Source organism: Lolium perenne, chromosome 4 (assembly GCF_019359855.2).
Source record: "Lolium perenne isolate Kyuss_39 chromosome 4, Kyuss_2.0, whole genome shotgun sequence".
NCBI classification, from domain to species: domain Eukaryota; kingdom Viridiplantae; phylum Streptophyta; class Magnoliopsida; order Poales; family Poaceae; genus Lolium; species Lolium perenne.
This window is the reverse complement of record NC_067247.2, coordinates 114814790-114826666: the sequence shown is the minus strand read 5'-3', so window position 1 is coordinate 114826666 and position 11877 is coordinate 114814790. Positions and strand designations below refer to the sequence as shown.

The 11877-nt window shown below is 42.8% G+C and overlaps 1 long non-coding RNA gene across 2 annotated transcripts; it reads left to right on the top strand.

The window, feature by feature from the left end:
• Positions 1–2220: 2220 nt before the first annotated feature.
• On the top strand, positions 2221–4916 carry LOC139830512 (uncharacterized). 2 transcript variants are annotated; one of them, XR_011742757.1, is made up of 4 exons: positions 2221–2393; positions 2481–2704; positions 3534–3596; positions 4723–4916. It is a non-coding gene; the product is annotated as an uncharacterized lncRNA (long non-coding RNA). The 2 variants fall into 2 exon arrangements; XR_011742756.1 differs by lacking the exon at positions 2221–2393 and having other exon boundaries at positions 2443–2704.
• The last annotated feature ends 6961 nt before the right edge of the window (positions 4917–11877 follow it).

Sequence of the window (11877 nt, the reverse complement as noted above, 5' to 3'; positions counted from 1 at the left end):
GTGTTCACGGATCACAAGAGTCTGAAATATATATTCACACAGAAGGAGCTGAATATGAGGCAAAGGAGATGGTTAGAACTTATAAAGGATTATGACTTGAGTTTGCAATACCATCCTGGAAAGGCTAATGTTGTAGCTGACGCCTTAAGCCGTAAGGCCTATGTAAATGGACTCACGGCTGGAGAATTGCCAGGAGACTTGTGTAAACAATTTAAAGATCTTAGATTGGAGATAGTTCCAGAAGGATATTTAGCATCGATGGAGGTAAAGCCTACATTGCTAGACATGATTAGAGAAGCCCAAAAGGAAGACAAGGAAATGGATGAAATAAGAGTAAACATGAGTAAAGGTAAGGCAAAAGGATTTCACGAGGACGAACATGGAACACTATGGTTTGAAAAGCGTTTGTGTGTGCCCAATGACCCTGAAATTAGGAAGTTAATCTTCCAAGAGGCTCACGACTCGCCATACTCGATACATCCGGGTAACACAAAAATGTACATGGATGTGAAGGAAAGGTTTTGGTGGAGTAACCTGAAGGGAGAGATCGCTGAGTATATTGCCTTATGCGATGTATGCAACAGAGTCAAAGCAGAACATCAAAAACCAGCAGGATTGTTACAACCGTTGCCTGTACCTGATTGCAAATGGGACAAGATATGTATGGATTTTATCACAGGATTACCCAAGACTCGATCTGGATATGATTCTATATGGGTAGTGGTTGATCATTTAACAAAGGTGGCTCATTTCATACCTGTGAAAACCACATACACTAGCGCTAAGTTAGCTAAGATCTATATGTCCAGAATTGTATGCTTACATGGAGTTCCTAAAGGTATTGTTTCAGATAGAGGTACTCAATTCACATCAAAGTTTTGGCGCCAATTACATGAAACCTTAGGCACCAGACTTGAATTTAGTACAAATGTTTCACCCACGGATCGATGGTCAGACAGAAAGGGTGAATCAAATCCTAGAGGATATGTTGAGGGCTTGTGCTCTAGATTATGGATCCAGCTGGGATGAGAATTTACCGTACGCAGAGTTCTCATATAATAATAGCTATCAATCAAGCATTGAGATGGCTCCATTCGAGGCACTATATGGTAGGAAGTGCAGAACTCCATTACTATGGGATGGAGTAGGAGAGCGCAATTTGTTTGGGCCTGACATGATCAAAGAAGCTGAAGAAAAGTCGACTTATCCGTGATCGACCGAAAATAGCGCAATCCGTGACGAGAAGAGTTACGCTCGATTCTAAGCGTAGGGAAGTAATTTATGAAATAGGAGACCGAGCATATCTCGTAGTTTCACCACTACGTGGAGTTAAAAGATTTGGAATCAAAGGAAAGTTAGCACCACGTTTTATAGTACCATACAAGATTCTAGCACGCAAAGGAGAAGTTGCATATCACCCGGAATTGCCGAAGTCCTATCACCATCCACAATGTGTTCCATGTGTCACACAAGAAGTGTCATCCAGAAATGGCCGATACACCATTGAGAGATACAGTTCCGCTGGAGGAGGTTCAGTTGGAAAGCGATCTCACTTATGAGGAGAAGCCCGTTAAAATTCTAGAAACGGCTGAAAGGTTTACTCGAACTAAGACCATTAAATTTTGCAAAGTTCAATGGAACCACCATTCAGAGGAAGAAGCTACGTGGGAACGTGAAGAAGATTTGAAGACAGAATACCCATACCTATTTGCTAGCCAACCTAAATCTCGAGGACGAGATTCTTCTTAGGGGGGTAGGTTTGTAACATCCCAAATTTTACAATTAAGGATGTTAATAGTTGCATCATATCATCATGGCATACTATTTTAAAATTTGCATATTTAATTTCCAAATTACTCCATAATGATGCTTAGGGCTGAAATCTAAATAAATGATTTATTTTCGCAGACTTTTATCTGATTTTTGTTTACTCTTTTCAAATTTATAAAGCTCATAGGAGATAAGAAACAAATAAAAGAAAAGACAAAAGAAAAGGAACGATTGAATCACACTTACCAAACAGAGCCACCGTCCTCCGCGTACGCGCACGCGCGCGACCGATCGGCCAGGCCGGCCAGCTAGGCAGCGGAGACCAGCTCCCTATCTCTTCTTTTATTTTTCTTTTTTTTCCTCCAACGCTGACAGCTGGGCCCACGTATCATCTTCAACCTCCTGCACGAGTTCAACATCAATACGAGACTCAAACCGACTCGAAAATCCCAGAAAAATCGGCCCGATTCCGTTCGAATCCGTGCACCCTACTCCACGAAAACTCCTCCATATATACTCCCGCATCGGCCCCTCTCCGTTTTTCTAAAAATCACAAACCCTAGACCACCAGAGAGCCCGTTCCGATCTCGCCGGAGTTCCGCCGTCGCGAGCTTGAAGACGAGGTTCCAGGACTCCCCGCTCCGCCCTTCTCTGTCTAAGCTTCACAAATTGCTCAACCTCATCCTCCTAATCTTTTTCCCCTTCCGCAGAACCACAAGAACACGCAGGCGAAGCCACCGGAGTTTCGCCGGACTTCGCTGACTCCAGCCGGGAATAGAAGCTGCTCAGGACGACTACGATAGATTCCATCGACGCACGCGGCACCACCAAGGAGAGGAGAACCCCGTCAAGGTCTTCGCCAAGCCGGAAAGCACCAGTACACCGTCGCCTTCCACACCCGACCACCACGTTCATCTCCGTCTTCGTCCATCTGGTAACGCTCCGAGGACAGTAGCATAGCTGTATTTGTACGTAGAACCAGTAGCAGTACGTTCTGCAACGTTGTTCTTTTTCTTATTTCTCACGTATGGTACGATCGATCCAATCGATCAGATTCGTCACATGAGCTAGCTCCTACTCCAGCCAAAACTTTAGAATTTTATATCTTCAAATCTAGAGCTTCGTTTTAGATTTTGTTTTCTGCGTTGAATTCGAAATCAAATCCTCTATCCACTGATATTAATTTTGCAAATTATAGAATATTTGGTTTTATCAGTTAAAAATTGAACTTAGTATATTAGCATGTTACTTTCCGTCGTCGCCAAAGCCAAGCTGAAGCCGAGCCGAGCCGCCAGCTGAAGTCCAGCCGAAGCTGAAGCCGAGGAGCGCCACAACCATCAGATCAAGATCGGATGTTCCGAGACGCGCCACGTCCCTACGTAAAAACAACAAAATCTGAATACTTTCGAAAATCATAATTAAATAACCGTAACTCCGTTTTGATCAATTCTTTTTGCGTTAGTTTCAGAATTTTATTATCTACACCTTGAAGTTGGAATTTTCGAATTATAAGCAACTAATTATCACGTTTGTAATATTGAATCTTAAACCTCAATTTGAACATATAATATAAATCTTATTTAATTAATACATGTTGAAAATCAATGTTGGGATGTCCCCTGCATGTTAGACTTGATGCATTATATTTTGGTCGAATTTGAAGTATTTTATCATTATATCATAATTGCATGCATGCATATAGTGTGAAACATTATTGTTGCATTCGTTATTCATTGAAGCTATTTTTTTTACCTTTGCGATAGATTGTGCGGAGTGCGCGAGTGCTGCTGAGGAGGAATATTGCTTAGAGTGCTGTTCGGATCAAGGCAAGTTACACCTTTGTTCATGTTGTCCCAAGTTTTCTACTATGCATGTCTTTTTCCTTCAAATGATTAGTATGCATGTGTAGGATGTTTTGGTAGATTTTACTTGGTGAAAATTTTGCAAGTCACGTGATTTTTGTAGATTACCATGAGTAGAGTTATACTTAGAAACAATTCCACTTGATATCCCGCCCATAGGAATGCCTAAATTTTTCTAAGTGCTATGCTTATGCTACGTAAATATCGAAAGGGGTTTGAAACAAGAAATTTTTCTAAGTACTTGAGCTCTGTTTATGAGCGCAACTTTTCTCCCAAAATCCTCCTTCAAAATAAAACTAAGTTTTCTTCTGGGCGGAATGGTTTTGGCGGGACAACGAGTGTGGAGATTGGTGGAGGACTGCCGCCCAGGATCAAAGAAGTCTGCCACGTTCCAGATGTCAGAAGCTTCCAGTGCAACCACAATACAATATGGGCTCTGTCTTGGCTAAGTACTTAGTGGGAAACCTCACCTGGGTACCGCCATTGGGAGGTATTTTGGGCACGGGCGGATCCGGAAGGTGGAGGGGCTACTAAGGAAAAGCTTCGTCGTGACCTCGTCCTGGCCTTAATGAAGATGAAGAATTTTGGCAAAAGGGCTTGGTTGTGAATTGTGGGTAAAGAGCGCAACCTCTCGAGAGTGTTAATCTGATCGATCAGCCGTGTCCACGGTAACAGGACAATTGTGAGCATCTGAAGGATGGAGCCTCTGAAGGATTTCCTCTCTCTTTTTCAAAGGAATTTTCAAAACCCTATGGCGTGTGTAATATCGTTCATAGGTGGGTTTTGGGGCCTTGGTGTGTAATATCCAAGTGCTCGGGACTTGGTGTGTCATATCCAAGTGTTAGGTTGATTTGGACACTTGGTGTGTAATATCCATGTGCTCCACTCGGCCAATTTTATTTATCAAAATTTTGCAAAGTAGGGTAAAAGATTTTCTCTCTTTACTAAGTAAAAATTGGCTTTACGCAAATAAACCTCAAGCCTCCTCTTGTCTGCCTACATGTAGATTTAGCCAATTTTCTCCTTCTTGGTGTAATTTGCCATACATTCAAAGTATTGACCAAATGTTTTTGGCTGCACTCATGTGCAGAATACGAAGGTTGAAGAAAGGTGCGCTAGGATCGCGGGTCTACACTCAATGAGCCTGTGGCGTTGATGGACTCAATTTATCTTAAGTTTTCCGTTGCTTTTATTTGAGCTAGCCTTGAGCTATGCAAAGTTGTAATAAATTAAACTCTGGATTTATTCGATTCGTGTAATAATGACATTGTGTTTTACATGGTATTTCATCGGCTGTGAGTGCTAGCTTATGATCCAGGGACTAGCATGTTAATCACAGGGACTTAGGATCCTACCCGATCCAAGGTCATTACACTTTATGATTGCAATGTGTTTTGTATCACAATTTATCTATGTGCTACTCTAGCAATGTTATTAAAGTAGTTTTATTCCTCCTACACGGTGTAATGGTGACAGTGTGTGCATCCGTGTTAGTACTTGGCGTATGCTATGATCATGATCTCTTGTAGATTGTGAAGTTAACTATTGCTATGATTGTATTGATGTGATCTATTTCCTCCTACATAGCGTGAAGGTGACAGTGTGCATGCTGTGTTAGTACTTGGTTTAGTCGTGTTGATCTTTCTTGCACTCTAAGGTTATTTAAATATGAACATTGAATTGTGGAGCTTGTTAACTCCGGCATTGAGGGTTCGTGTAATCCTACGCAATGTGTTCATCATCCAACAAAAGAGTGTAGAGTATGCATTTATCTATTCTGTTATGTGATCAATGTTGAGAGTGTCCACTAGTGAAAGTCTAATCCCTAGGCCTTGTTCCTAAATACTGCTATCGCTGCTTGTTTACTGTTTTACTGCGTTACTACTGCTGCGTTACTACTGCTACCATATTACCACCATCAACTACACGCCGTTACTACTGCTCGTATTCATTCATACCACCTGTATTTCACTATCTCTTCGCCGAACTAGTGCACCTATTAGGTGTGTTGGGGACACAAGAGACTTCTTGCTTTGTGGTTGCAGGGTTGCATGAGAGGGATCCAACACTGGGTGATCCACTTAAGGGAAACTTGCTGCTGTTCTACAAACCTCTGCTCTTGGAGGCCCAACACTGTCTACAAGAATAGAAGCTCCCGTAGACATCACTCTTCTCCACTTATCTAGGAGGTTTTGATTCGAGGGACTATGATAGTCAGCCTAAACTAAAAAACAAGAATTAATCCCGTTGGATCGATCGCTAATTCCGTTTCACGCCTTTAATCGATCGGAGTGGATATCTACGACACACCACTGGCCGGCTGAATCCATGCCGGCCCATTGGCCGTCGGTACGACCAAGCGAGCGGATTCAACACCTGAGAACCTACCGAGTCAACGAGTTACCTGGTGAAATTGACGACGGTGCTCGCCTCCGTCCATCCTCAAGTGTCCAGACCTGACGTCGCTACTCCTCGCTCGCTCCCCACGACAAGCCTACTCCTCGCTCGCTACCCACAACGCGCCCGATCCAGGCACCCACCTGATGCATAAACCAAGCATTAGAGATACAATAATCTGGCACCTATGTATGCAATTAACAACGTGTTAGCACGACAAGATCACATCATACCTGGCGGCTATCTCATCTCCAAGCAGGGTGTCCTCTCCTCTCCTCGACGAGCAAGAGTCAAAGTCTAAGTCGGTCGCACGCGCCAGCCGCACGCGGTAGCTACACCCCTATTGGCACTTATAGAGAGGCGGGAGGACAAGCTGGGGTTGAATTTCCGCTTGAAATTTTTAGGCTCTATCGGCGCCGTTTTTCTCACCTCCCTCACGCTAATTTAGTTTCCATACATAACCCTTGATTACATTACAGGTGAAGCACAACATACGGCTGAGATACGTGGTGCCTTGGATCGGTGATGTGAAGGGTGCCGTTCTCTTTCCTTGATTAACTAAGGATGATTTCTTTCCTCCAATAACTCAACATCCCTTTCTATGTTAGGGCAAAATACATGCATGCATGCACCACCTACTCTTCCATCCCATGATTCCCCTAATAACTGCTCAGCACCCCTTCTTGTTTTAGCGTCGTGGATGGATTCGGGCAAATGATTCAATGCTCTCTGGCCTTAATTTGTGGCTGTGTATACGGGCACGGATACATCAGGCTGAGCGCAATGCGCGTCATGGCCGAGAAACTCATGCATTCCACCAACTCGTCCCTTCTGCTATTTTAGTTTCCATCCATAGCTGATCTGTTCTCTAATAACTGCTTCAGGAATCAGCGGAAGCCGACACGGCCGGTGGATGGATTCCGCGAATGATTCTACATGCCCCGCGAAAACCATTCTAATGCCCTTGTATACACCACGGTTGGATCACGCCGAGCTCAATTCAGGTCATTCCCTGTATTAGACTAGTCAAGTGGAGAGTAACACAGATTAGTAACATACATATATTACTATTCTATGTTACTACATCCATAGTGGGTAGTAACATATTGGTGGTGTCATGCTAAATCATATTAATTAGGTTGTAGATTTATTTTGTCTTGGAAAATATGATGTTATGGTAACATAGCTACTTAGTTACTGTACCACAATGATCTCTTTCCTAAATTAATAACATGACATGTCATCAAAATGCTTAGTTGGTATTGCATGTACTTCTATGTTACTACTCAAGTTACGCCCACTACTCAAATTACGCCCACTATTTTAGTGGGAGCTAAAGCACTAGATTGATTTGGTGAATGATTCCTCGAAAACCATGCCATATATATATATATACATAAATCATCCGGTTGGGTTCCTAGAAATCAGCCCGTGCTTGACCATGGTTGCTTTGAGTTAACCAACAAAGTGAAGACAGATGTAAATTGGAGCCAAGGATTTATACACAACAAATCAGGTGTCTACATGCACATGGAATTGTATCTATTTCCGGGCAAGTTTATGTATGTTCCACACAGTCAAAATTAACGATGTCGTTTATACCAGTAATACAGCCGGGAAGACGGAAGCAAAACAAGCACTACTTGCATCTCTCATCAATGTGAAATGTCAATTCTCTCAGTTTTGACATAAAAAGAACCCACATGGATCTCTCACTCTTCCATAAAAAGAAAATCCTTGAACACAAAAGAAAATGATTTACAGGCGAGGTTTCATGTAGCATTAAAAGCGTGACTTCATGGAGCAATAAAAAAATCCTCGAACGGAGAAATTTCTCTTGGGGAGAAAAAACATTAAAATCTAATTTGGGAGAAACATGAGGGAGAATTATATGGATGGTTTGGTGGAGCATTAAAAATGGTGTAACTAGTTCTCAGTCGACTTGCAACTGTTGAGTAGCACGAATCACGGAGCAATACAGCTCTCTGAGCTACTAGTTGCAATCCATGGTGCAACTTATTACTAGCATGAATCACGAGGCCATCCAACGGTCCATTTTTGTTTTCTTAATTGCAACCCTATTTCCAACTAGAAAAATTTCAATTGCAATTTATGTTGCAATTCACTTTCCATGAATCACCATACAATCCTATGGCTGTGAAATCGACTGAGAACTAAGCTAGTTCTTAGTTTGTTATCTGAGAACCAAAGTTTTAAATAGTCCGCTATAGCCTGATTATAGCTTTTCGAGAAGTCTCGGGCTACGGCTATGGCCTTAATTTGTGGCTGTGTATACGGGCACGGATGCATCAGGCTAAGCTCAATGCGCGTCCTGGCCAAGATATGCACGCATGCACCTACTCGTCCCTTTCGCTATTTTAGTTTCCATCCATAGCTGATCCGTTCTCTAATAACTGCTCCAGGAATCAGCGGAAGCAGACACGGCCGGTGAATAGATTCCACGAATGATTCTACATGCCCCGTGAAAAAACCATGCCAATGCCCTTGTATACACCACGGTTGCATCAAGCCGAGCTCAATGAGCGTTCTAGCTGCCACGAAATCCATGCATGCATGAAGTACCACCTACTCGGTCCTTCCGTAAAAAAGTCCTAATAATTACTCCAGGTATTTACGTCATTCCCTGTGTATTAATGAGAGCTGAGGCGCAGGATTGATTTGGTGAATGATTCCTCAAAAACCATGCCATCTATTTATATATCACGAATGCATCATGTTGAGCTCAATGCGCCGAGAAATCCATGCATGTACCACCCACTTTTTTTTTTCTAAAAAATGGTCAAAATTATCTTGATTTTAGACTAAAGTTATACTCGTTTTACGGAACAGCAATCAGCTCATACCTATTTTACTCCTTTTATCTTGATTTTAGACTAAATTTATACATGAATCATTTGGTTGGGTTCCAATCAGCCCGTGCTTGACCATGGTTGCTTTGAGTTAACCAACACAGTAAAGACAGATGTAAATTGGAGCCAAGAATTCATACACAACAAATCAGGTGTCTACTTGCACACAGAATTGTATCTATTTCTGAGAAAGTATATGTATGGTCCACACATTCAAAACGGTGTCGTTTATACAGTAATACAGCCAGGTAGACGGAAAGAAAACAACCACTACCTGCATATCTCATCAAGGTGAAATGTTAATTCTCTCAGCTTTGGCATAAAAAGAACCCACATGGATCTCTCACTCTTCCATCAGGTTGAATATGATCAGTCCAAGAAATTTCTGGTAATATTGCATGGTATTATAAATAAGGACCTTCCATCCACATAGATGCTTCCGCCCAAACAGCATGCCACACCTACTCATTACTACCTAACAGGCAGTGAACATGCCACTGGATCGGTCAATGAAATCGACAAAGAAAGCTTGTAACAAACTCTCCGTCTTTTCAATGAAATGAAATATATAGGTCATTTGCATTTTCTCGAAAAATAGTGCAACAAAATAAGCAATACATGAGTACTACATTACCTAGGCATACATACATGCATCAGGCAGAGTAAGCAAGCTAGGGGTATCAATTCCTGCACTATGTACACGTATAAAGAAGAAATACAACCAAGTGTGAGCAAACAACCTAGTGTGTCCTGCTTCCCAGACCTTCATTCTTACAGAACACCAGGAACTAGGTAGAAAAACTGGATAAGGCCAATAAATAAGTTAGATGGCTGGATATTCTCCAGTCCACGGCCAGCCCAGCAGCACAGGCATTCATATACGAAAGAAGAGTAGCATCAATCTCGTCCCATAATATCCCCGTCACTCTTGGAGAACTGGGTCACTGGCTATAAAAAAGCCGGCACACTGCATGTCTGCACTTATACGATTTTGTGCTAACAAGCAGGCATTTTTTTCCCTAGTCGATAGCTGCCATTAAATTCTCTTTGAAGAACCAGTATTGTTATCCAACTGCTGCTTCACGAACACGGTGGATCTGATGATCTGGTCGGTGCTTGAACATACATAGTAATGTTAAAACGGGAGCATTCTGTAAGAGTGTGTGCCCATTGAGAATGAAAGGCGTCGGGACTCTTGATTTAACTTCTGGCGCTTCAGTTGCACGAAAGGGCATCACGAACTTCTTTGTTGTGCTACATGCCCAACAGTACAGCATAAAGTTGGTCGCTAAATGGAACATGGTGACTTTTGTAGAAGACAAGAGGCTGGACCGCCAATCTGAGCGCTTTCCCGCCATACAGTGGCAGCCCAATCGCTGCCCAGTTTCCATTTCACCTCTTCCGACTCATTCCAGTACTACCACGGACCACTGTACCAGCATGCTCTCTCTGATTGTGCATAGATCGCCACAATCTTCATGCGACAAACATGTGTGTTCAAAAGTAGTAAAGAAAAATCCTAAAATTATGAAATGCAAAACGATCATTGCCTCATTCCTGTCACTTTTTTCTGGGTTCTCTGTAATCCTCTGTGCAAAATGGTGACATAGTGAACCATTCCTAATGTCATCCTTTCGTAGGCTAAATAATGTGATTTTTAATGGCAGGTTTTATTATCGTTGCAACATACATTACGGCTATACTAATTAATAGTGACATTTGGAATTCAAGAGGTGACCTTTCTGTATGAAAAGAAGTCATAGTAATGTTCTCGTGAAGGCACATTGACATCTCGTGTTTTTTTTTGTTATGCACATCCAAACAATTAATTTACGTGTGATATAGTAATAACTATAACTACTATATTATACGGTAACTGACTTCTTTTTTCTCCTAATTTTGATTTTTTTTCTGAATAACGCTGAGTTGACATGTATGTGATTCCATGGTTGATTTTCGTTGTTACTTTCTTATGTGCACTTTCGATGTCTTCTTACACTTTTCGTTTTCCTTATTTCTTTGTTTTTTGTTGGACTTCCTTTTATCATGGGTGGATGTACTCCCTCCGATTCATATTAATTGACTCTAATATAGATGTATCTAGTCATATTTTAGTTCTTGATACATCTATATTAACTAGATACATCTATATTAGAGTCAATTAATATGAACCGGAGGGAGTAGCATCTAAAGGTATAATTGTTGCACCCCCATGGGGGTCTTAGGTAAATTAGATTTGACTGACCCTTGATTTTTACCTCGACAAATCTGAGCCGTCCGTTTTTTTACCGCGCTAGTATAAAATGAGCATCCACGGACGAAAACCCTAGCCTCCAGCCCGCCAATCCCCTCCCAGCGCCACCTCTCCCAATTCTGTCGCAGTCTCCTCCCCCCATCGCCCGCTCCTGTAGGAACCCTAGCCTATCCCCACGAGCCGCAGCCCACCCAATCCCTCTCGAGCTTCAGCTCCTTCAGTCCCCTGGCATATCTCCTCCTCTCCTCAATCCCCGCTCCATATTCACCTCCTCTTCATGATGCCGAGGCTGGGGACAGTGGGACGGCGGTTGCGCGGAGGAAGCAGGGGCGGAGCGCACGAGCAGTGGCCTTGCAATGGCGAGCTGGTGAGCCCATGTGTGGTGGTGGAGCAGCGCAAGGTGTAGGGGCGTGGGGCTGCGGGTGGTGTACGGCGCACGGCTGCCTACCATGGGGAGCACACCTGCGACTCTTCCTGGCAGGCGGCAGGTCGGTCTGACAGGGAGGCTGGGGCATGGTGGTGTACGGGGAATTTATTTGGAGGTTTGGTTCGTGCCCTTCCCCTTTTTCATCTCCACTCCACTGTGAAGGCTATGATGGAGGTGCCACACCTCAGATCTGGCAATTTGTCTCTTCCCTGATATCTTCATTTCCTTGATCGGAGGCACCTGTGTTTCAATATTCAGTGTGAACTGCTGCTGCATTTCTTCAGTTGGTCAGTTGGT